Source organism: Homalodisca vitripennis, unplaced genomic scaffold, assembly GCF_021130785.1.
Source record: "Homalodisca vitripennis isolate AUS2020 unplaced genomic scaffold, UT_GWSS_2.1 ScUCBcl_958;HRSCAF=3954, whole genome shotgun sequence".
NCBI classification, from domain to species: domain Eukaryota; kingdom Metazoa; phylum Arthropoda; class Insecta; order Hemiptera; family Cicadellidae; genus Homalodisca; species Homalodisca vitripennis.
In genome coordinates this window covers 1-27,882 of record NW_025777076.1, presented here as the reverse complement: position 1 = coordinate 27,882, position 27,882 = coordinate 1, and positions in this window count along the sequence as shown.

Sequence of the window (27,882 nt, the reverse complement as noted above, 5' to 3'; positions counted from 1 at the left end):
CGTGTCACTGTTATCTATATCCCATAGTGTAACATTTATTTCTTGGATATATTAGTCGTGTGTTAAATGTAAACTATTTTATCTACGGTGGGTCATTTCTTGCATTTATTTCTATTGTTTCTATTATTTTATTTATGTTTTATATTTAGTTTACTAATTAATTAGTATTATATATCTAATGTTTAACAATTATTGATGACTTACTGATTAGTATGATCCCTCTCCAGTCAATTGATTTGTGATAACTTACTAAGCAAAACCTCTCTTCAGTCAATATATTTGAGACGGTTTACAGAATTATTTCTCTCCAGTTAATTAATTTGTAATGCATGACTAACCAGAATGATTTCTCTCTAAATAAATATTTGATTTAAAGTGACTTACTAAATAACGACTCTTTGATCAATAAGTTTGTGGCGGTTTATTAAAAAAAAAATAAAAGTTTACATCACAGACTAATTCATTCTTAAGATTTCTTGTCAAAGGTTACATTCAAATATTTGTTCATTGTGTTAGTTTTTAATGGCAGTGTTTAAATGATAACAGTATTAATGAGCTAGTGAGGGTATAAAAGGGCATAAGTGAGCTAAAATTTCCTGTTGTTAACAATTTTTATCGCTGAATATGAATAAATGTGCCAAATGTTAATAAGAATATATAATTATATTCAATTTGTTAAGGAATTATTAATTCTGCAATTTCCTCGTTGCTATCATTATTGAGAGATAGATAGATAGACATAAATGAAATTTGTCCTGTATCTAAATTTATTATATATCTATATAAGTGATAGGCTTCCCTGATGTTCAATCTATAAACAATGTAAAACTAATTCACCTATAAACGTTAGTATATTGTTAAAGTAGAAATATTTTTTTGATGGATTATAACCAAATGAAAAATACCCAGGATTAAAACTCTTAATGAACTCAATTTTTCGTGATATTAAGTCTCTATAAAAGTATTATAGCAACCAGTAAATCTAAGTAAATAATAATCTTAACATTCTAAATTGTCATTTGATTCATAAAATATAAAAATGTCAGCAATATGTAACCATAATCGCAGGAATAAAGCAATATATTCAAGTAAAAATTAAACTTTTTATTGCAACTCAATTTAGTGTAAAGTATCACCAACATCACAATCATGTCAACAAAGACAAAAACAGAATTGTGAAACTTAATGACTCTATAAACACTGTGATAAAACCTCTTCCGACAAGTGAGGGCTACAGCAAGGTTTAATGCCTGTACGGCCTAGAGAGGGAAATTGCAACCATTGTTGTAAATAAAAATACAATATCATAGATCAGTTATCTTTTTACACTGGTTTTATCTTTATCACCTGAGCGTATCCTTTAGCCTTGAAAAGTAGTTTGGCCATTGACAAAAAACTTGGTTATATTTTCAATATTTTAATTCTCTGTGTCAAAAGATTTTATCCTTTCATTTTGGTTTTGAATTAACGAAATACTCATTGCTGCAAAAACACGTCGAACACAGTAGGTAAATTAATGTATGTATAGTATTATAAAGAATTTATTGTGGGATTCATTGTTTAGCAGTGTACACAATAATTGATAAATAATTAAAACTATGTTTGACTAAAATTATACAAATATGTTATAGAGCTCTTACTAACTATATAAAAATAACTTACTGTAATTCCAATAAATAATTAAGACAAATATTTAGAATAAAAATATGTAAACTAAGACGATATTTTTTAAGCGTAATAGAGTTTTATATTCAATCTTGGTACAACAGAAGTTTTTGCACAATTGTAATAATGTACCAGACTGTATATGACTATATCTGCAGTCTACATGACATCTGACTTATGCACTACAAAAACACAGTTCATTTAAATGTAAAAGTTCAAATCACCAAAATAGTACTAATTAAAAATAGTACACATAATAGGGTGAGCTTTAACAGAGCCTATCACTGGAAGGGCTAGATAAAAGTATTTTCGTCCTTTTGCCCACTTGTCAAACTGCTTGCATGATACATAGAAAACTAAGTGACCTGGAGAATTGTAATGTTATACAGAAACTGAAAATGTTTGTTGCCTACGTTCTAAAATGGCACATGTCCCCTCATAGAATTCGGCTTGGCAACGGTGACTATGGTTCTGTAGCCAATTATCATGGCAACGAAAAGATTGTAGGATATACTAATCTGTGAAAAAATGCATATCATTTTATAAGGCCCCAAAATATACCTGAATGAATCACGTCACGCGACGAGTGGTGTAGCGTATTCCTATATTGTGATATAGCATTAAGTTTTCCTTAATTAGTTTTATTAAACTTTAAATTTATTAACTTATCTGCAATACATACTAAAGAACGTATTAGGTTATATCCTCTTATAATATTAAAGTGCCCTCATATATTGATGTAAACTCTCGTTTGTCCGTTAGATATGAGGATTACTCGTTACACGTAATCGTATCCACTAGCAGACTACGCAAACAGGATTTTGGCCATTTGCCATTGTTATATGTTACGAATGCTATAACACAACGTTTCAGGAATTTTTATCCATCCTCTTCGCCAGATGGGGGAGGTATTAATAAAAAAAAAAGAATAGCAAGAAGTAACGAAAGTAAATAAAAAGGTTAAGACATACTCAAAAGCTACTTAAAGTCCAATCAAACATAACGATGGAAAATGTCCGAAATCCTGTAATCCTTTCAAACCTGCCATTATCAGTAAAAAACTTTAAACAAAAAACGACACTACTTTCACTAATGGCACTAACACTTCCTGTAAGAGAAAACAACGTTTATCAATAAAAAAGTTGAAAATATTGTTGCATGGAAAAATATTTACTCGTATTATATTGTTTGAAAGCTATTTGTACATACAATAGGTTATAAAGATCGTAGAGGTTTTAATAATAAGGTTTATTTGACCTGTTCAAATTTTATCTCCACAAAGAAACAATGATTTAAACTTTATTCAAATATTTTCAGATTCTTAAATGATATCAAGGAAAATACAGACATTGAATAATTTAACAGTTGACTGGAAGCTCAAAGATTTCAAAGTTCTTGGGAAACTTTCTCGAACTAAAGCTGAAATATTTCATCATCATAACGATCTTAATAAGTCATGAAAATTAGAAACACGGTTTAACTTAAGGCTCGGAAATCAGTTTTACATGAAAAAATAACTGTAAGGAAACTTTAATTCGCAAAATTATGAACTTTCTCTATTTGTGTATTAAAAATGTTTCAGCTCTCTACAAAATTTCCTAGAACATTGAAAGACCTTCACCTTTTAAAACTCATTGAGGGAAATTTTTTGATAGTAGATTTATTTCTGTATAATTTACAAACTAGAATTACTACAAATGAAATCATTATATAGAACTAATCAGAGCAATTTTGGATAGCTGTTGATAAGATGTTTATATAATTGGTATATAAACTCCGATAAACTTTCAATACATTAAACCACAGTTATTATGCATAAAAAAAATTAACAGTTTGTCACGGATGATGTTAACACGGTTTCTCAATCTGTGCAATACTTTCCTGTGTATGTTATAAAAAACATAAAAGAGAAAGAGAGTATATAACAAACACACACTCACTATATTGAAACGAACATACATTTGATGTAAACTGTTGTCGTAGAAAAGTGTAAGCCCTGTTTGAGTAACGGAGAATCCTTTTTGTGTTATTTCCTTCAGTGTTAAACTATAATAACAATAAAATACTAACTATATAAAATGTACAGTGTAGCAGAGAGAGTGTGGATGTACTAAGCATATTCATTATAATTAGAATTTATTTGTTACTTTTATAAGTTACTATTTTTATAATTGTGTGATATAACGGTAGTAGCATTAAGATTCTCAAATTCTCATTGTTTAATCAGGCAATTTGAATGTTGTAGATCTGTGAGCACATTATTTAGTCTTTGTTTAAAGATTGTGATTCTCAATTTGAATGGTAATACGATTTCAGAAATCCAACTTTGTTAGCCCCCAGTTAAGTGTTATAAAGGGGTTTTTAGCCTTAATTTCGCCTTAATTAATACAGATATCTTTACTTATTTTTTTCCTTCATACATTATTTATTCTTTGGTTAAAGATTGTGATTCTCAATTTGAATGGTAATACGATTTCAGAAATCCACCTTTGTTAGCCCCCAGTTAAGTGTTATAAAGAGGGTTTAGCCTTAATTTCGCCTTAATTAATACAGATATCTTTACTTATTTTTTTCCTTCATATGTTACAAAATTATATTGTTTTACGATTAGAATCTTCCCATTATAATTAGTGAGATTATTATGGTAGAGGCAACTGAATTCAGTTGCTGTAACTTTTTTCAAGTCAACACGAAGAAAGGTACTTATGTAGGCTATTAAGTAAAATTTTCCATTTGTACAGTAACTGTGATTTTAACGCCTGACTCAATTTACCTCTCAATGGAAGTTGTAATCAAAGAGCACCAAAGAGCATCATCACTCATGAGTTTAAGAAGCAAACAGCAAACTCATTTAAAGTTCTGGACTTGGTTTAATTCATGTGGAGTTTTCCGCTTTCACAGTTGTCGGTGTTGAACCAAAGAAGTTATGTCAAATCTCGGCAATAACCTAACTGCATGTTTATGTATGTATGAATCAATTATGTTCTTAAATTTAGCTGTCCCTACAATTTATATTGTTAATAACTTTATTGTTTAAAACCACCACCACTAAAACCGCTATATACTTATTCTGAGAAATGAGCATTCAACTATTTAAATTACAATTTTTATTGAACAGAAAAGGCTATTTACATCTGTAAATATGTGTACAGAATTCTATTAGAAAACTTTAAAATTATTTAAAAAAACAAGAAAAAAAACAGAAAATGAACGATTACTAAGGCTTTACTGGCCATAAACGACATTAAGGTTTGTATAGAATGTGTAGAGCAATAAAAAACATAAAAATTTAACATGTCTGTAAATGTTAGTCGAAAAATCGTAGTTTGAAGGTAATATTTTTGTCTTTATTCATATTTAAAAATACATTTTACGCGCTTTTTGTACGTTAACTGAATCAACAAACACTATTTCTATCGGTTACTTTTATGTTAAAGTAAATAATTTTATAAATGTAACATATATTAACAGAATAATACATATAAAGATGTTATCGGCGACCTTGACTCACTTTACAAGTGCTGAACGACGTATCGTCACCAGGAATGACGATACCTGACTTATGACCTGTCAATGGGTCACTTGATTTCTGACTTCTGGTCTAACTTCCTTGACCGTCATAACCCAAACCTATAGTATTTAGATAACCGTTCGTTTTTTCCAAGGCAAACATTTTAAGCCTAAGTTTATCAGAAAATATTTAAACATCCTCTTTTAACAAGCTGTAATTTCCCCCTTATTCTATTGTGTCCTGAAATATACAACATAAATATTAATAATGAATACTTTATTAATTAATTAAAAGTATACTGATATTTCAGCAGACGTTCTAACTTTAATACATATACACTATGTCTGCCACAGGATCTAAAATTGTGCATTCCAGAATTCCCACAGACTTTTCATGCTCTATCGATCTGATTTGAATACAAAATATATATTTATGGAAACATTTATTATATACAAGAAGTATATACAGTGGCGTAAGTAAGGAAAAACAATAGGTATATAATTGCTCCAAAAACCTAAAACGTATATAAATAACAGCAATATAACAGAAATCACGGACATAGTTACTAAAAGTGGCCTGTTGACGATAACGAACTTTAAAACATTATTCCTTTAATATAGAATCTTCGTAACAATGTACATTAGAATTAGTTACAAATAAGCTGATATATTAATTATAAACTTTAATTAGAACAGTTTAATTTGCATGTGAGTTTGCCTATTCACACGTCAATGATTATGAATGTTCACATACTTTTTCGGTTGTAATATTTAATTATTTGTTCAGTTCATAGCATATGTGATTGCTTGTTTTCAGAGCAAGAATATATATCTCAGTATGCAAAAATTTAGTTAAAAACAATTATAAAATAAAAAATTAAGTTGCAAAGCTTACTAATTTAAATACAAGGTGGGAATACTTCGCGACACATGTGGCATAACAAGCCTCTCTATGGCTGCTTGCAACACTTCAAATCTATAGCTCAATCCATTATTGAAATCTCTTTCGGTCAGATAGAAAGAATCTTGTAGGAAATACATTCTAACGTACATATTTTTTTGTATTCACTACTTAAAACTAACAAGAAATTATTTTAATGTGCTCTATTATTAATTAATTTGTATCATGTTTATGTTAAATAAGGGTTGAAAGATGTATGAAATGTCACAAAGGCCAAGATTTGCACAATAAAAATTCGCACCACATACATTTATTGTCATTTACAAGGATTACCTAAGCTTAAATATTCTACGGTCACTCTTAATCGTTCACAATGGAAAATATTCTCCAAATCATAAAACACATAGTTTGCCAAAAGTTTCTTTCAGATAGAAGTAATAGGAAAGACAGCTCTCTAGAGCAGCGTGAGGTACTTTATGTGTCAGGAGAATTACCTGAGCACAGTCACAGAACATATCAAAGAAGTGACGAAACTCTTTGCATTCTGAGTAACTGTCGAGTACCCGGTCACGGAATCGAAGTATTTAATTACTTTGTTCTTGTCAGTATTTTTGTTAGTCATTGCTCATCGTTTTCTGAAACTTAACGAATAAATATCATAATAATTATAAAAACAGTATTTTAAAAACTTTGATTAAGTTTTATTTCTGTTAATACTATTAAGTAAGAAAACGTAGCGTAATGTAAGGAATAACTAATTTGGTGATTTCTAACCAATATAATTCCTTGCCCCAATCCTTAAAAGTTGACTGATTACCAAACTGTATATTCTATGTTTTTATCATAACCAACATAGTTATTCATAAGAAAAATTTAACTAGGTTTACTTCCTTGACAAAGAGAAGTTGGGATTCCAGTGGATCAATTTCACCATTTTCAATATCGATGTAGTTGGAGCTATCGTGTGTACAGACAGACAGAAGTTGGATTTCATCACCAGCTGGTCGTAAAGCCTTCGCTAAACGCCCAGTTAATAGTTGGATTCAATAAATCTAGTTATGTTAATGTTTGTGAGCATAAAATATTAGTTACTTCTGATTCAATAGTTTTATAAAATATCCTCTTAAATGATATTAAATTTACGAGCAATTTCAATCATTACAGTTTTAAAGCATTAACTATATTTCTTAACATCATCCTGTAGTTCAATGTAGTATAAAACTTTTCAATAAATTTCTGATAAAGACAGACAGAAATCAGATTCCGTTATTAATTAGTATGAAACAAAACGCCCCGTCAGGAAGTAGATACAATAAATTCAAAAGGGTGAATTAAAAAAATAACGGATACATATAAGTCAAATGGTGTTATCAAACGTTCTTTTAAGCTAAAATATTCTGATATTAATTTTTAATATTTAAGATATACACTATTTTAAGTACAGTTTTTTAGTAGCTACAACTTTAATAGTAGTACAGTAATGAAAGCATTATAGCAACAACTATATTATATACTATTGAATATATGACATCATCCTGTACATCAAGGTAATGCACAGCTTCGCAAGTGAATATCAGATAATATTCCAGGTGAGAGATGTACAGAAGACATATAAAGTCATCTGACATGAATGAACGTGACTATTGGATGACGACGTGCCCCGAGAGACAGACACGTCCGGTGACGTACCTTTCCTACGTGACGTTTCTCTCGCTGAGAAGCTGCCTTAGTTCCGGTATTTCAAATGACATTGCTAAATATCTATCTTTATTTAATTATACAGCTCAGGATGAAAAAAATACTGGAGATCGATCAGAAATGATTTTGTTTCAATGTTAAAGGAAGAGGTTAGGTATTTCATGCTATTTAATGCTTATTACAGTAGAAACAGATAATTATCTACCTCTATCATACGATTAGCCCAGTAACTTTAAATATCGTATAAAGCTTCATTTCTTGAGTTAAATAATGGTGTATTTCACTCCTTACATGTGATTTGGTAAATTGTTTTTACTGTGAAGAAAGAATACACCAGTTGCGGATGAACCAAGTTTGTAGCTAAAGCTAAACAAGCATGTTGCAGAAACTGCCGATGTAATCCAAGCAATGCAGGCAAGGGGCATTGTTTAAACTTTCTGCACTGCTCTTGTACCAAGCTCTGTCTCAGAGAAAAACAAGAACAACAGAGAGAATTGTTGAAAACAAAACTTATCAAGCACTGGTCTAGCGCCTACTTCACTTATTTAATTGGTTTTAGATCCAATGTTGTCACCATACTTGCATATTTAAAATCCATATGCAATATACATTTTACGGGTTTAGTTGTATCCATGTAATGAATAATATTAGAAGACACCTTCATCCACTTACAGTATTTTGTTATTAGTGATATAAGTGATACACAGATGTATTTAGAAGATCATCCTTTTCAAAGTGATTTAGCTGGGTTATTTTTCAACTAGTTAAAAGAACATTAAATTTAGCAGAATAAAACTTTTGAGAAAACTTAATTTAAATTAGTCCTATGTGACTAACCAGGTATTGTAATACTCATGGGCCAAGTATATGGATTATATATTAATATGATATAATAATTTAGTTGTAGTATTTTTATTGAGGGGTCGCTAACAGAAAAATGCAAAAGGATATCAAGCGGTCTTACTACTTTTATAATATGTTACGTATTTTTTGAACTTTCATTCATGATGATTGGCTTGTTGCACCTTTTGTGTTGTGCATTAAGTACTAATACATTAGTCTTAAATTGTTGTTTACAAATTATTATTATTTAATTATTCAATTGTTTTTTGCAACACCATTAACTATAACCTTACAAATTTTTATTATAATCGATTTGGATTATTAAGATTAATAATGTTGCTTAGTTATGTAACAGATACAAAATATAGTGTTTAAAATGTTAGTAAGCAATGACAATCAAGGGTGATTTATTCATGTAGTGAAAACTATCAAAACATAAGCACATTTAGCTGACAAATTCGTTCAGTGAATAAATTATTCAAGCCGTTTACAATTCAATAAAATACTGTTATTGATTATATAACATTAATTTTTAGATGAATTAATCTATGTCCTGACTAATACATACGTTCAAATATTAAAGTTTGGTAGCAATGTCTCATAAACTGATTTGGAGATATCTTAATAACAAATAATTCAATTGCTTCTACATCTGAGTTTTTACATTGTTACTGGATAAAATTAGTACTGGTTATATTATCGCCCCGACATAAACCTCACTTTTATTTTCTTGCTCGCACAATACCAACAGCGTTTATAGCCTGCAGATCATTCTGTTGTTCTTTTTGTGTAAAACTATAATCTACTAACCTGAGAATATAGTATTTGTGATATGAAATAATTTGAAACACCTCGTTAAATTAATTTTGGTGTATTGTGTTGTGTTCAATTTATCAATGTCATCATTGAAAATCTAAATAGTTTAAGCCCGAATTATATCCGGAATAAATATCAAATCTAAATATCATGACTGTAAAACTCATGGTTAATGTAATGTCATAAACATATATGAACATAACAGAGGATCAAAGCTGGAACCATAAGGGACGCCTGAACTGAATCTCCGTTTATTGAAGATTTATGCTGTATTTAGAGAAATAATCTTACATATTGAGCTATAATAATATGTAGTAAGTCTATATAATGCGTCTAAAAATAAACTATGACGGTTTTCTTTTATAGTAAGAAAGTTTTCTTATAGTAACATTAGTCTAGTACAGCTTTTTTGTATCTGAAGGAATTATAACAAATTTTGTTTTCATTTATTGTATCATAGTCATACAGTAAATAAAAAAAGTTTTTTCCTTATAAATAAGATTGTTTGTTAATCTAATTCTGATAAAAATTAAAAGTTGTGTAATATTTGATATGATGATCTACAATTTGATACCAATCGCTCTTGATATAAATATGTAATTTTGTGTAAGAAGAGTCACACTAAACCTCATCAAATATTTTGTAGTAAGAACATCACAAAATGTATAAAAAACGTTACAATACCATTACAAATGTTTAAGTTACATCGAAACTTCAGTAAAAATTTCTGGAGTCTGTAGAAGTGTCGCAGACAGAGAAACAGCTGTTAAGTCTTTATCACCTCGAATTACGTGTAATATGAATTCTGATTACACAGTTTATAAATAGCCTGATGTTGGTTTTTATGAAAAAAAATATTTATTTATAATATTAGAATAGCAGTAAACAACCATAGGAAACTGAAGTAAAATTCAATTTTAAATATGCACCGAGCCTAAGAGTTATTAGAAGAAATAAGTTAATTTTATAAATGTGAAATAAGAAGAACCAATTTTTAATTTACTTATGTTAAGTAAATGTTTTAAGAAATCTGTTTACTTAAGGATACCTACTAAAATGGCTTCTACGACTGGCTTCCCCTTTACTACTTTGCAAAAGCAGAGGATATGTAGAGAATAGATATGGGTTAGTGTATATCAGCCAATACCATACAATCTATAGTTTGTACTGTAAGCTTGGGTGTCCATGGTTGGTATCCAAACACGTTTTTGGAAATAACTTTCAGTAGTTAACTGGATGTTTTAAAAATTATTTACGTCAATATCATTATTATATAAATTTAATTCAAAGTAATTATTTTGAAAAAAGTTTATGTGTATCGTACTACAATGACGCTTCAGAAGATATACGGTATTTATAATGATGAAAGAAGTTTGAATTACCGCAATGAGAAACTTTGGACAAAACCTAATTTAGATTAGTCCTGTGAGATTAGTAGAACTTGATTAACCTCTTGAATTAGGAATCTTTTAGGAATGCATGTAATTTTATATTTTTAATATTGGACTTCTACCGTTAAAATAAAATAAACTATGTTCATTACTAAGTGGTTTATAATATGTTTATATAGGGGCATTGCGACAAAGTTGCTTGACTCATAGAGGGAAAATAGTTAAAAGAAACGAAACTATAAATAAGGAACTGTTTTGGCTGAGCGTTGGCGAAGCATATAGCTCAAGTGGTTAAAAAAATTAATTTCCGCCTGTCCACATTACATCTCGAGATTGATAGCAAGATATAAGTAACTTAGAGTTTGACGATGGTGCATGTCATACATTAAGATTTTACTCAAACAATAAGTTTTACGTTATTATTATGTATAAACAGCAACAAAAAATAAATGTATAAATAATTTTGAAAACAAACTCAATACAATCAAATGGCATTTATAATTTGTTATTGCAACACATGGATCCTAACTATAGATGGATCTATATATGTTTAAAATAATGAATGAAACCTAAGTGAAGCCCAATACGCGACACGTGGTGTGAGTATTCCTATCTTTTTGTTTAAATAATATCTTAAATTTAACATAACTCGCTTGTAAAATAACAATGCTTAGTTTCCAAGGACTAACACATTTAATAGTTTCATCGAATTTATTCATATATATCCCTTAGCCTGGTTATACTATTAAAATTTAAATTTATGATTCAATAATTTAACTATAATTTTTTCAAGGACATGCCAAAAAGGTTGTTAAATAAAGAACATACAAACTCTAGCTTGTCAATGTATCTATATAAAACATTTACAAGGTGTGAGGTTAGGTTGATAAGTTCGATAAATGAATGCTTAAATCGCCATATTGATGAAAGTTGGGCCAAGTTTTCCAACAGGAAAGTGGCGGACATAACACCACACCTGCGGCTAATGTAACAATATTAAACAACTTACTTTATTATCCTACATGAAAAGTAATTTCCCCCTAGAAGCATTAAAAGCTTCAAAGGTTTATTAACTCTTCAAAGTGTAACGCCCGTCTACTCAATTTTCAGATTACCACATTTAGTCTGCCTAAAAGACTTTTTGTTATTGTAATTTTTGTATTAAAAATATATTGAAGTATTCCCAAACTACAGAGGAAATTGGATACCTTACGATATTATGCCATTCATAAAGTCTATATTGAAATGAACACATAACTTTTTATCTATAATTTTATTTATTTACAATGAATACTTTAAAATTCCAGTTACATAAATAGAAACAAAAGAGCAAAAATAAAATGATATAAAAAGAAAGAATTTTTTTTTAAATCTTTTGGGTCTGTGGCAAGTTAATAATAAAGTTATTTTTAACCTAGGTTTAATTGACACCATAGGTAAAAGGTAGATTTTAATCCTAAAACATAGTGCTGTATTTTATTTTGCAACTGACGGAAAATGAAATCCTACTAAACCTCCAGGAATTGAATGTTTGTAAAGATGCTGGTAACAGCTATAGTAGACAACTTAAGTCCCCTCTAAATAAATTCAGTTCTTGAAATTCTAAACGATAGCATGCCTTGTGATGTAATATTATCTAATAATAGTTTGCTATTGTATTGAATGTCCTATTAGCAATCAACTACAACAGATCAATCCAAAAATTAATGAAAAGTACCCAGACCTAGGTAGAATTTTAATCTGTGCTATATCCAACCCAGACTTCTACACAAACTCGGTGCCTTAAATCGAGCTGGATGCCTACCAACCGGTACCAAATACCGTTCAATATTAATAGTCCAAGTTTAGTACGCTACTTTTTGAACTACCTGTAATCCCCGGCTTAACACGCAATTTTCTAAATTAAAGTCGTTGCAATTATTACTAAAAACACTTACGATTTTACAGGATGGAATGTTATGATATTTTAAAACGTAAGTACGCATGCACCAGGTACATACTATTTCCGTGTTCATGGGTAAGAGTTTAAACAGATTCTTATATCATGTTTTGTACGTGTAGGATCACGTTTGTTTGGAATTAATTACATGCTGCTCCGATCAAAAATACAAATTCATAGGACCCTGAAATCTATTTCGCTCAAAAGAGTCGCTCAAGGGCACTCTAGCCCTTGTCATGGAATTGTGGTATAAGATATTTCAGTCCCATGGGTGAGCACGCCTTGTTGTCATGACAGAGAAAAAATATGCACATACGTAAGTTTGAGGAGGCAACTATGGTTACAATTATACTTCCAACAGTCTAAAAATTATAAACGGTGCCACAGTGGAGTTTACCTTATTGTCCCGATAAGAGCTGTATACTTATGTAGCTCTCGGAAATCTACTTCGGTAAAATAAGATTACTTCCGTATCTTTTAATCTTTCCGTCTAAGGTATTTCCAGTTCCATTGTGGAATTTCTCTTACTTCCCGTTGAAGAAATACCTACGATTACGAAGCCTATTATGGTCTAGAGAAATATGCTACCCACTTCCTATATAGTTATGGTATAACGAAAAAATTCTTAATAAGGTCATTCAAGATTTAAAAAAAATTATAATGTATTACATAGTGAAGTTATTTTTTCGAATTGTAGTCTTTAAAAATAGACTGTAGAGGAATTTTATTGTTCGTTTTCATGTTTTTCCTTTAAGGACTGTTAAAATGCTACATCACAACTTCAAGGAACCCCACCAGTTTGGTGTACTGTAAGTGAAAGCACTAACAGCTTTGTTCATTACGATTAGTGTTTAAATAATATATTTATCATTTATTACATATTTTAAAATCGTCACTGGTACAATATGGCGTAGAAATTATGTTTTAACTTTGTATTTGCTAATTGCATAACACTACTGTTTATACACTGTACAGTTAATATTTTATAGAATTAAAATTTAAACATATGTTTGAGCCAATTTGTCCAGCTGAAACTGCCAACAGCGGTTTAGTATATGTTAAATTTGGATTATCACACATAAATGATACCATTTATGCAGAACTTAAAATAATCCTAAGTAAGTTTTTAAATTTTTCTCATCATACAAACTTCCTAGGATTTCAACGTATATTTGACAAATATATTTATTCGAATTGGTCCAGCCGTTCTCAAGTTTAACGGTGAGGAAAACATTTTCGTTTTATTTTTATTTATAACGTAAATCCACATGGTAGAACAAACCTACTGCTGGAGTTTTACAGTTTATTGTTACGTCTAATATAGCACTAACTAACTTCGCCACGTTACATGTTATTACTAGTGTTCTAGTGTACATCAAAACAGTTGTGTTATATCGGAAAACCAGACCAGATAATATTGCAGTACTGAAATTCATATTGAATATTATTGTATGCATTTTAGTACAATAGAATAAAGAGAGCGGTCGGCGGAATATTTTGACCCAATACTTTATTATTAGAAAATTAAAATGTAGCAAAATTTCTATTGGAAAATCTGAAAAGTGTTCTACTCATTAAAATTGTAAAATTTCAGTCACGTGGCAAAAAAGATTACTAGAATACTTATTGTTAAAAGTAACATTAGCCTTTGACGAAATAAAGAAAAGAATATTCCATATTTTCAATTTTATTTTTCGCTTCAATCTACTGATACTGTACTAACCTCCGAACTACTCACGCTTTCGTTGAATGTAATATTTTTGTAACAACTTTGACATTTAAATGGAAAATAAAAGAATATAATTATAAAGAAAGAAAGGAAGAAAATACAACAAATAATGATAGAAAATATAAAAATAACATGAATGTGGGTGAATGTGCTACCCGGCAAGTGAGAGATCCTAGTTCGAGTCCCGGCGGAGCAAGCACTTTTTGTGATTCAATATTGATTGATAAAAAATCAGGCTATTGCCATTTATACAAATTTAATATATATATATATATATATATTAAATTTGTATATATATATATATATATATAAAATTTCAATAAACATTGAATCGCAAAAAGTTCTTGCTCCGCCGGGACTCGAACCCGGATCTCTCACTTGCCGGGTAAATGTGCTACCATTACACCACAGAGCCCTCACATTTTACGATTCAATTATTTTGTATTTGGCTGTTTCTTTCACATATGTGTTTAAATGTCATGGCAATTGGGGTCCCATGGCATTCGAGGCGTGCCGTTCTTGTGGCTTAGTTCATTTTTAAGCCACAGATCTCAAGCTGTCCAAATTTCAAAACCAATGTTTTCTAATTCAATGAAAATTATTTATGGAGTCCCTCAAGGATCAATTCTCAGCCCTATTCTGTTCCTGCTCTATGTCAATGACATATAATCATCACTACCACAAGGAAGAATCGTGCAGTATGCGGATGATACGACTCTATGTTATATGAAACAACAACAAAATCAGTTTTTAGAACAAAACACCTTTGTTGCAGTAAAACAGTTGTGTGCAACATTTTCATAGCCTCAATCTAAAAACAAATTCTTCAAAATCCAATGTTATAAAATTTTCTTTGCGCTCGAAAGACTGCGAATATGGCCCGGCCATCGTGTTGGATGAGGGCCATATTAGTCTGTTCCTCTAAATTCCTTGGAATTTACCTTGATCAAGGTATGACATGGAATTTTCATATCGATTACGTTTGCTCCAAATTAGCCTCAGGCATTTATGTGCTGAGGTCTCTAGCTAAATACTGCCCTATTCAGGTTATGATGACGGCTTATTATGGTTTGATCTATCCACATCTCACCTATGGACTAGTGCTGTGGGGTGCATGTGCAAGTAACCATTTTTTAAGAGCGTTCAAGCTTCAAAAACGAGCGATACGCATCATTGAAAAATTAAAATTAAGAGAGTCGTGCAGGCCAGCTTTCAAAAGATTGCAACTGTTGACTCTGCCAAGTCTCTACATTTTAGAAACGACGTCATATTGTATGCTTAAATGCACCTTGACCAACGGACGGGATGTTAACTCGTACGAGACAAGAGGCAGAGAAAACTACCGAACCAGGAGACACAGGACGGTAGTTCATGAACGTTTGCCCTCACAGGCAGGAGTTCAACTCATCAACAGCTTGCCAGATGAAATTAAAAATTAACCTACGCATAAAAAATTTAAAACTCGTTTGAAACGCTGTTTAGTGTCCAACGCTTTTTATAGCGTGAACGAGTTTATGACATATAACTGGGAGACCACACAATCAGAAGACTTGCTCTCGAATTGAGGTGGGTAAAAATTGGCGATGAATGGAGCAGAGTGAGTGTCAAAATGTATGTATGAATGAGAGTTCGATGGAACATGTGTGTCAAAATTATTAGATACTTGACGTTTTGCTATACAAATGTACTATTTGTCTCCGCAATAAATACTTGACTATTGACTATTGACTAAATAACCAAACTAGCATATGATCGGAAGACCAAATACCTGTCAAATGACTTTATTATTTACATTAAATTTGTATAAATGGCAATAGCCCTATTTAATTTCAATAAACATTGACAATTAATATAGATATATGATTAATGTTATTTAATACGTAAAAAACTGTTATATTAACAAAGGTAGGTTGATTGTTCAGAAATTAATGCGGAGATATACAGTCGATAGCCTACATAGAGTATATTTGCTAAAAAATGTGTAAATAATCTTACTTGATAATGATAGAACTACTAAAATAAAGTTGTTCTGCTTGTTGGGTGTCTCAAAATTAATTATACTATTACATTTTTTAAATTTGAATGGTTTCAATGGGTGGGATTAATTTATACAAGGGAAGGAAAATGGATGTTAGAATCCATTTGCAGCTCTAATGCAACTAATTATTTTTTAGGTTATTTTCGCAATGATTCGACATGAGTGAATATATATCAAGTACCGCGTTCATAAAAACTCGTTTAGGTTGTTATAATTGACTTACTTAAAGGAAACGCTTAAGACGATAAAGATTGTAATATTATTTCACATTTTCCATATTTTAATAAAGGTTCGAGAATAGCGAGGAATATCTCTTATCCAGAGTAGAAGATAAATCACAGCCGCATCTGTCGCCAACACAACACAGAGTATTTATCACTCGCTTTGAAATTGAACACAATTTATACAAATTTATAACTATAAACTGTATAATAGAGTGAGAAGTAATTTATAGCTTGAAGCAATTTAATAGTACTTATATAGAATTGTCAAAATCCTTTAAAACTTAATTTTACGGTTTTTCTTCTTTTCATATTAACGTCCGTTGAGAGTGGTTCTATTGTCAGCGTTTAGCGAAGGCTCTCCTGCCATTGATAAAATTTGAATTCTGCACGATAAGTTTGAACGAGCTGACCTAGAGGGTTGAAATTTGGTGTGAAACTCTAAGTCAGCTAGAGTAGTGATATCTCTACATCGCTATCAAAATGGTAAAAATTGGACTATTGTGAGTCTCAAATGAGTTAAACAATGATTTATGCCATACTTGATTACAAAAGTATTATAGAACAAATACATGGAATATCACTAGCTATCATTTTTCTGTACGAATGATTAGGCAATACTTTACTCATAAACTTAATCATTCTATCTTATATTTGTCTCAATTCAATACTTCGGACTTGTGCAATTGGAATAAATTAAAACAAAAATCAATTAACGATTAACAATGATAACAAGGATAATAGGAATATAAATTACTAGGAATTAATATTAATAATAAATAATTAAAGTAATAGCAGTTTTTAAGTAAAAGAACACAAATTCTTTATATCTGTCTGTCTAAGGTTGCTCTGGTTGCATTAGTCTTATGTAGCCGAGATACAATACATAAATTGAGTATTCACATACAATATGTAGTTAATTTGACTACTGATTAATATAAAGTAGTCATTGGTGAGTGAAAAAAGCATGGCATCGATTTTTAGAATGGTCAACAACGTAGGAGTGGAGGGTTTGAAATTATGAAACACGATATTTAGAGAGTTGCTCGTATTTCGCATTTTATTCATAATAAATCAATACTCTCTTTTTAACATTAATATATACTATACTACTATACTTGTACAATACTATATAAACTTTAATTCAAGTGTAAAAGTTTTCTTATAAACGCACGGTCGTCATGACATATTCTAAAATGAATCGGTCATTTGAGAAACACCTCATATCCGTGGAAGTAAATTTTCGGGAAATTAAAAAAAACCTTACTGTTTCATCATATAATAATGCTTACACAACATTTTTTTATGTGTTTGTACAAAGGTGTGATAAGCTATTTCTATTGCCATTCATTATTTATTTTTTTATTTTGATGCTAAACAAAATTAAGCAGTTCTTGGAGTTGGGTTGTTTCTCAAATGACTTATGTAAATTTGTGTCAACAGGCATGAAATAACACTTTAAAGAACACAAATTATGAATGAAAACCATTTTTTTATTTATATGATGTATATACATTTTTTAACACTGTTTCTTACAAAAATTCAGTTTCATCCTAATTTTTAGTTGGCCATTCATAAATCTTCGAAGAAAATTCACCAAAAATGTCTGTAGGAATATAGCTTTCGAGTTTTTTTAGATCATTAATTTTGTTAATGTTTATAGGCACACATCTTTGCGGATAGGCACTCATTTTTGGAAGTTGTGGTGTACCAGCTCCCTGATTTTTTAAGTCGAAAGTGTGTTCGTTAACTCCATCAATAAAATGCTTTGCTTTCACATGTCCCACGTGTTCCTTAGAGTAATTAAACTCCATAAAATTTGAGATGCTGAATTTTGTTATATTCTCCCTTGGAATGTTTCTAGCTTGAGTCTCATTTGATATAACATTATTTTTATAAAATTGGGGCAATCAATATTTAAAGGCCCTTACTTTTTCACTTTCTACAATTTCCACTAGGAATTTGTCTTGAATTATCGTTGAATTCAACATTAGCTCAGCATATTGCTTCATTGTATAAATCCTGTCTGTTTTTTAATTTTTTTTGACGACACTGAAGTCTGGGTCACAGGGAAGGTACGAATGACCTCGAATGACACCTTCGTTTGAACTAATGTTTATTTTTGAACCATCATGAGTACCTGCAAAAATAATGGAACAAGTAAGATAATCCAGTCAAATAGTGACAATCCCTGACCTTGAACAATGACATCTGTTAGACCCGGTTTTTAATGCTCTCACTCGGGCTGAGCTCTATGTATTTGTTACTTATAGTTGAAGTGAAGTATATTAACTATATATATATATATATATATATTAACTATATATATATATATATATATATATATATATATATATATATATATATATATATACCGGGTGTCCCAATAGTCCCACCCCCCTTCTAACTAAGAAGTAAATGGGGGCATTTTGAGCACTACTAGTCTACTTGTTCACGTAATTTCCAAAAATTTGAGAATTCATTAAAAACAATTCTTAATAGTATGTTGAACTTTCTTACTGTTACTGAGCTTCTGTGGTAAGAATTAAAAGTTAATGTTTTAGCTAATATCAACGTTTTTAAGTTCACACCGCCAAAAGAATTGGTTACACAAGGCAATTCTGATTGCCTATGTAGACCTATCTTCAGATGTAGAATTTTGGAGCATTGGAAAAAAGTTAATTTTCCGATCACTAATAAAATTAATTAATTTAAAATAAAAGTTATTTTTTGGAAAATGTTTGACGATGTCTTCAGATGTTTAACCGAAATTGTATACAAAGTAATGTACAAAGCGCAGAAGTATAAAAATAATGTTTGTCTTAAATAAAAAAAAGAGAGAGAGAGAGAGATACTTTGATACTTTCTTTATTTACCCTGCCCCGGTTTGGACCAGAGGTCCACTCTTACACCGGGACAGGCTTAAATTTGTACAATTACATTGTTTTTTTTACAGAGTTGTGGCACACAATTTTATAATAACACACATGGAACATTGACTATTATTTAAATCATAATAATCTTAATTAACTTTATCTAAACTTTAAATTGAATTGTTAATTATAATATATTATTTGACTAAAATAATTTTACTTTATAATTTTGGTCGATTTAGAAAACACTAGCTACAATTATTTTCTACGGAAAAAGTTTACACAATTTATATTAATCTATTTTTTATTCACTAAAACTTAAATGCGCAAATGTTTCTACTTTTTATATTGAACACATAAAAACACATTTTTACTGTTTTAAAATATAATAAACTATTACTTAATCAAATTAACAACAACAAACATAAGTGGAGTTACTCTAGACAATCAATATAAATCTATATGATTTTAATCAGTTTATCCTACAATGCTTAAATTTTCAACTTTAGACTACCTTTTAAAGCTAACAAATCGATTCTCAAATAAAACGTGTATTACAATAAAATCATACATCACAAGATAAGAATTAATTTTTCTTGCTTACGGATGACGCACATTAACACATTACTCATATCTTTTTACTAACTTGTCCTTCAATAATTTTTTAAAAGTTTGTTCTGAGGGAACATTTTTTTATATTATTGTCTAAAACACTCATTAGTCTAATAGATTTTACACGAAAAGAATTTGTATAAATCACCGTTCTGTGAATAGGAAAGAGCAAAGTTGTGCTTCCAAAACGATTGTTTCTTTGATGAACATTATACATACTAACGTAACGGTCAAACAGATAATCCGGTTTTTCATATTTCAATATCTTACACAACATTTTTAACACAGAATATTCTAATCTTTCTCTAATTTTTAATCATCTTAAATTCCAATAATAAATGGAGAAGAGAGAGAGAGAGAGAGAGAGAGAGAGAGAGAGAGAGAGAGAGGAGAGAGAAGAGAGAGAGAGAGAGAGAGAGAGAGAGAGAGAGAGAGAGAGAGAGAGAGAGAGAGAGAGAGAGAGAGAGAGAGACTCATCAACTAAATTGTCAATAACTGAAAATATCTATATGTGAAAAAATATGCATATGTCATAAATAAGCAGTTCGACATAAGGATTGTTTTGTTTAATATAAGGCAATATACTGTTGGTGTTATAATCGTTTATATTATTAATATAGTGTGTTATTGTGTATTAAATGAATTTTAATTAATTTTTTAAGAACGATGCTTAATCAAAAATTCAACTATATAAAACTTTGTGTTTTTATCGGACCATCCCACAAACTAAGTTATAAACATGTAATACTGAAGCAATAAATAGCAAAGCCTATCACTAAAAGGGGCTAAATAAAATGTATTTCCGTTCGTTTATCTATTTGTCAATCTGCTTGCATGATGTGTAGAAACGCTGGACTAAATATTATAAATTCTTATGAAAAATTAAACTGTGTTGGCCTACTTAAATTCAGTTCGATAATGCATGATTTTACTACATGGTATTCGGTTGGCATCAGTGAATATGGATATGTGGTTTAATTATGATAGCATAAAATATACTGCAGGATATTACATGACTGTAAAAAAAACTGCATATAATTGTATAAGGCCCCAAAATATACCCCAACAATACCCGTCACGCGAAGCGTGGTATGGTATACTCCTATCTCATAATACAGCATTCGGTTTTTCTTAATTACTTTTAATAAACTTTAGTTAATAACTTCTCTGTAATACATACTACAGAACGTATTAAGTTATATCCTCTTATAATATTACAGTGCACTCCTATATTGATGTAAACTCGCGTTTGACTATTATATATGAGAAAATCGAGTTAGACGTAATCTTATTCAATAGCAGACTACTCTCAGCCACTTACCATCGTTACAAAAGGTATAACACCACGATTCAAGGATCGGAATTCATCCTATTCGTCAGGTGTATATATATATATATTATATATATATATATATATATATTAGAATATATGTAAGACATATATAAACATATAATTCTTTTCTCTCTCTCTCTCTCTCTCTATATATATATATATATATATATATATAGAGAGAGAGAGAGAGAGAAGAATTATAGACAGAGGTGTAAGTAAGGGGTGATGATAGTGGTAGAATCGCTCCAAGAAACCTAAAAAATATATAAATAACAGCAATAAAACAGAAATCATATTAATAAGTACTTGAAGTTGTATGTTAACGATTGACAATGTAGAGTAAGCAGGGTTTGTATGTTAGTGATCGTGTTTATGTCCTAGTTTACTATGTTTTGTTTAATTAAAAAAATGGTCCTTTTTATATCGAATTTCTGTAAAGATAAATATTAGACTTAGATATAAGTAAGCTTATATTATAATAACGGACGTGAGTTAGTACATGAATGTGCATGTGAGTTACATATTCACAGGCCGGTGATTACAATAGTTCACATATTTTTTTTGGTTTTAATACTTAAATATTTGTTCAATTCATAACAGATGCGACTGGTTGTTTACACATTCATTATACTATATCCTATTATACAATATATTAAACTCATAAAATAAAAATATAAGTGGCAAGTTTCCTAATTTAAATACAATAGGTAATACTCTTACAACAAACTCCGCATAAAAAGCTTCTCTGAGTTTGCTTCTACGATTGAATATCTTAACTTAATCCATTCTTCAGATCTCTTACAGTCAGATAGAAAGACAGATAATCGTACAGAAAATACATTTAAATATTCTCCTGGTATAAAAAAAAAACTGTTTAAGTCTTCTGTGTTATAGTATTCAATGACGCGGGGCCAAATTTCATTTGTTGGACATGCACCATCATAGAAATCATTCTTGTTTATAGAAAGAGGAAGTTTCAAGCAATGTTTAAAGTTTAAATATTTAAACATTTTTATGCATAGCCTGCTACATGATACATAAACATTTCAGGTCATTAATTTAGGTATTTAATGAAATATAATATAATGGTAATAATGAAATGCCTTAGAGTATACAATTTATTATTTAAATGTAAATAATAAATTGTATACTCTAAGGCATCAAAGAAGACATTTTATGTGTTGGAGTGGTATTGCGATTAATTTGTTACATCGTTTTCTCGTTGCAATTTTGATAACCTAGAAGACTGATATAAAAGGCAACCAAATATGATGGAATGACATGAACCATCGTCGAACACAAAGGAAGTGGAGTACCGTGTGGATTTTGAAGTCTACGAGATAGACAGACAATTACACAGAGAGAGACAGAAATGAAATAATTATATCATCTAGAGTGGTAGGCTACTTCGCTTACACTCAGCCAAAATTGCTAGAGGTAAGTGATTAGAATTTATAAAGACCATAATATTGGTGCAGTAATGCATTTTTGTGATATGAGGTTAAATTGACAGCTGATGAAAAATTGTTATGGTATAGTAAATATAGCTCCTTATTATTGTTAGTATATATGCAAATTTCCATATACTACAATGGAAATCAACATTTCCGTTATTCGAGGTACTGTCACCGGTACAAAACAGTGACGATTGTGCTCCCGTTGTTTGAGTCGATAGTTTGCGAGAGTTACTGAAACAACGGCTCTTTGTAACTTGTCACTGTGCCAAAGACAGGTGCAATTGGCACATCCGCTACAAAACTAGAATTAGGGACTTGAAAACTAGTTCAGTTTGTTTTATTGTTGAAAATGCACTAGTTAATTACCTAAATTGACTAAAAAAATCTATTGTTACGGAATAATTACGCAAATGGATTACACTCTCAGTACATTTAGAATTTCGACTTAGTATGTTGTCTGAAAGATTTTGAAAGTATTGACTCTCTCTCTCTCTCTCTCTCTCTCTCTCTCTCTCTCTCTCTCTTTCTCTCACTAATAGTTTCAATGATATAAACATTTCGAGCTTAATCTAAATTATCTTGGCTGAGGATCAATATCTATCTCAGGAAAATATTCAGAAAATAAAATTGAAACTAAATAAACTCATTTAATAAGATATAGTATTTTGTTTTTTTGGAGCAAATATTTGTTCAATCATTTAGTTTTCATTAATTTATTTAATATTCTAAGTATTATCTCCTTCTCGTAACTTATTTCGTTTCATACAATTTGAGTATAAAAGTGTAACCCAACAAATTTGAACGCGGTACTCTTAATTTTAAAAATAAATTTAACTTAAATGGACTTTTATAATAATTGCAAACCAATTTTATTTTGCTGTATTTAAACATTTATAAAAGGTTTTAAATTACTTCTACACCACTTTTAAAAATATGCATGTTACTACTGTGTTTATTAAATATTTTGTATTTCTAATTTTAAGTTTGAGTAGTCATAGTACCAATCAAACAGACATAAATGTATTTCATGACTGTCTAGTTTAAAATTATTATATACATATCACAGAGTATAATTCATAAGATGTAGAATATATATTTTATATATTCACTACTGGACACTAGCAATAAATTATTTAAAAATTGGTCTATATCATTATATTATTAATCAATTTGTGTCGTTGTTTATAATAAAACAAGATGAAAGATACATAGAATGTCACAAAGGTGAAGATCTGTAAAGCACAAATTCGCATCACAAGTATTGATTGTCATTTACAATTCTATGCTAAATCCTAATCGCACAGAAGGGAATATATTATGTAATATTATGAATACAATACCATATTATGATAATATATTACATATATTATGAAATATTTTTCAAATCATTAAACACACGTTGTTTGCCAAAAGTTTCTTTCAGACAGAAGTAAGCGAAAAGACAGGTCACTTGAGCAGCGTGAGAGACTCCATGTGACAGGTGAATGACCCGAGCACAGTCACAGAACATATCAAAGAAGTGACGAAACTCTTTGCATTCTGAGTAACTGCCGAGTACCCAGCCACGTAATCGAAGTAGTATTACTTTGTTCTTGTCAATATTTTGGTCAGTCATTGCTCTTCTGGCATTAAATCTTCAAAAAATACGGAAACGTTTTCTGTGAAAGTTAAGGAATAAATTTCATAATAATTACAAACACAATAATTATAAAACTTTGATAAAGTTTCACTTCAATTAATACTGGTAAGTATGAAAACGTTCCTTAATGTAAACAATAACTACCTAACTTTATGATTTTAAACGTTCTTATCAAACGTTGATCCAGCCCTTTAAAGGCAATTTAGGTGATAGCAAAGTGTAAAATGGTGTCATGAAAGTGTATTTGTGCACGTGTTTTGTTTTAAGCAGTGTATTGATAAAATATTTGTACTATTGTTCAGCTCTTAAACAGAATTGACAATAATTTTTTCAAACAGATTTACAAAATAGGACTTACAATGGCAAAGATATATATATATTGTATATCCTTAATAATTTATAGTCCAGCATTCAATCCAGGAGACAAGACGTACAAAGATATGACGAGTTCTCAAGCTGCTTAAAATTGTAAATCACTAAACTGTTATTACTTTGGTCCAACCTCTTACTTGTTAAAATAGCACCGTAAAATTATTTATGCTTCCTTACTCTGTGGTGTTAAATACATATCTACATAAACATACAAATGAATAAATAGTCGTTATATTATCATTGTACCACAAAATTATAATACTGAAAAAACAATACAAAAATAAAGTACACAACTCTAATAACATTTTCCTTTTATAAATATGGGTAATAAATATGGGTAATTAAAGCTTTCTAAACGTACCTATATATAATTTTGCACGAGTTATATGTTGTGACAAGATTTTTACATACTACTCACCGGAGAAGTGGTGGGCTAAAACACTATGGGAGGTTTTTAATTGGAAAAAAATCAAAACACTGCCGCTCCCAAATACTTGGTCACCGCTTTCAAATTCCTTGGAATTTCCTGAACTAGATTATTTTCCTTTCGTTTTCATCGAAATCTCCTTCATCACATAATACACACAAAAGGATTATGGATATTAAATAAATCACTGACGAGTTCATTGCAAGTTCTAACGCAATTAAAATGTCATTAAAAGGGGTTATTACCACTTTGTTTTTGGCCCATATAAACACTATACAAAAATGAAATGAATCAGTGAAATTCCATGGTTTATAAAACCGTCCACACCTCATATTTAGAAGAGTCAGTTCGAACAGACCGACAAGCAAGTGAATTATATGTACACTTTAGGACTACAATGATATCCAACACTTCTTTTATTGATTCCAGAACAATAATCAGTAATCCCAGTCAACAATAAGAAACTCCATTAACGTTTAAGTTGCTAAAAATTTGTTATTGCTGGTTAAGCTGAAATATGAAACCAATAAATCCAATTGGTTTTGCCATATACCACTACACAAAATGAAATGATCAGTGAAATTCCATGGTTTATAAAACCGTCCACACACCTCATATATAGAAGAGTCAGTTCGAAACAGACGGACAAGTATGTGAATTTATGTAAATTTTTGGACTACTATGATATCCACACTGCTTCTATTAATTCAGAATAATAATGAGTAATCCCAGTCAACAATAAGAAAACTCCATTAACGTTTAAGTTACTAAAAATTTGTTATTGCTGGTTAAGCTAAATATGAAACCAATAAATCCAAACAAAATAAAGTTCATAGTATGTGTTTTGATTAGTTATTGAAAATTGTCTTAGATTGACTTTCACAATTATAATAGTAATAAAAGTTGATTGAATACTAAACTGTAAGATTCTATGAATTTTATTTTAACCAACATGGTTATTCATAAAACAAATTTAACTAAGATCACTTCCTTGACAAAGAGAAGTCGGGTTTCCAGTGGAACGATTTCATAAATAAATTAAAAATTGGACATAGTGTAATATATTTCTTTAAGACAATATATATATATATATGAAATTTATGTTATAACATAATTATATGGTTATAATACATTTATATGTCGTATTTTTATTGGGGGGTTGCTAACAGAAATATTCAGAAGGATATGAATCGGTCTTACTACTTTTGTTACATACTTTTGACATTTAATTCATGACGATTGGCTTGTTTGCAACTTTTGTGTTGTGCATTATATAAAAATAATACATTCGTTTTTAAATTATTGTTCTGTAACAGCTTTTTAACTCTCAAATGTTTTCTGCAACACCGATTAACATAACCATAAAATTAAAATGTTTTATTATTACCGATTTTGATTATTAATAATAATTAATCTTGCTTAGTTGTGTCTCAGATACAAAAATGTAGTGTTTAGAAATATTATTGGAACAATGACTGTCAAACGTGATTTATTCGTGTGGTGCAAACTATCTAAAGTTAGCACATTTAACTGATGAATCTGTTCAATAAGTAATTTTTTAAGAATTGTAGATGGAATCAATTATGTCCTGCCTAATTCAAATGTTCAGATATTAATGTTTCGAGGCAATATCTCATAAACTGAATTTGGAGATAATAATTTTAATTTTGTCCACAATCTGAGTTTTTAGATTGTTACTGGATAACAGGTGGTTTGACTTCCCCAATATTGAAATTGCTATGACATAACACAGACACGACGCTGGGGGTTTATTCACATTCACTTTCCGCTTGTTAGAGCGGAGTTGTGGTTATATTTCTCGCCCCGACATAAACCTCACTTTTGTTTTGTTGCTCGCAGAATACCTACAGCCTTTATATATCCTGCAGAACATTCTGCGCCGTCACTTTTATGTAAACGTAAATAATCTACCAACCGTGGAATACAGTGTGTTATGATGTGCAGTAATTTGAAACACCTCATTAAATACATTTTTGTGCATTGTGTCCTGTGTTATACTTAACAATGTTATCATTTATAGTATTAGAGGAGTCACTTCTCACAAGGAATAACGAGATATTTATTTAACAATAAAATGATCAAGAGTCATCGTCAAGCTGATGTTCAAGAAAAATTTGAATAGTTTAAACCCAAATTATATCCAGCATAAATATCAAATCTTAATATCATGACTGTAAAACTCATGGTTAATACATCATGACAAACATATAAAAACATAAAAGACATCGAAGTTGGAACCCAGGAGGGATACCTTAAATTGATTCTTTGTTTATTAAAGATTTATTCTGTAATTTAGTGAAATGAATCTTCTATATATTGACCTATAATAATATGTAGTAACTCTATATAACGAACTATGACGATCGTTTTCCTCTTTGTGACATTAGTGTAATAAAT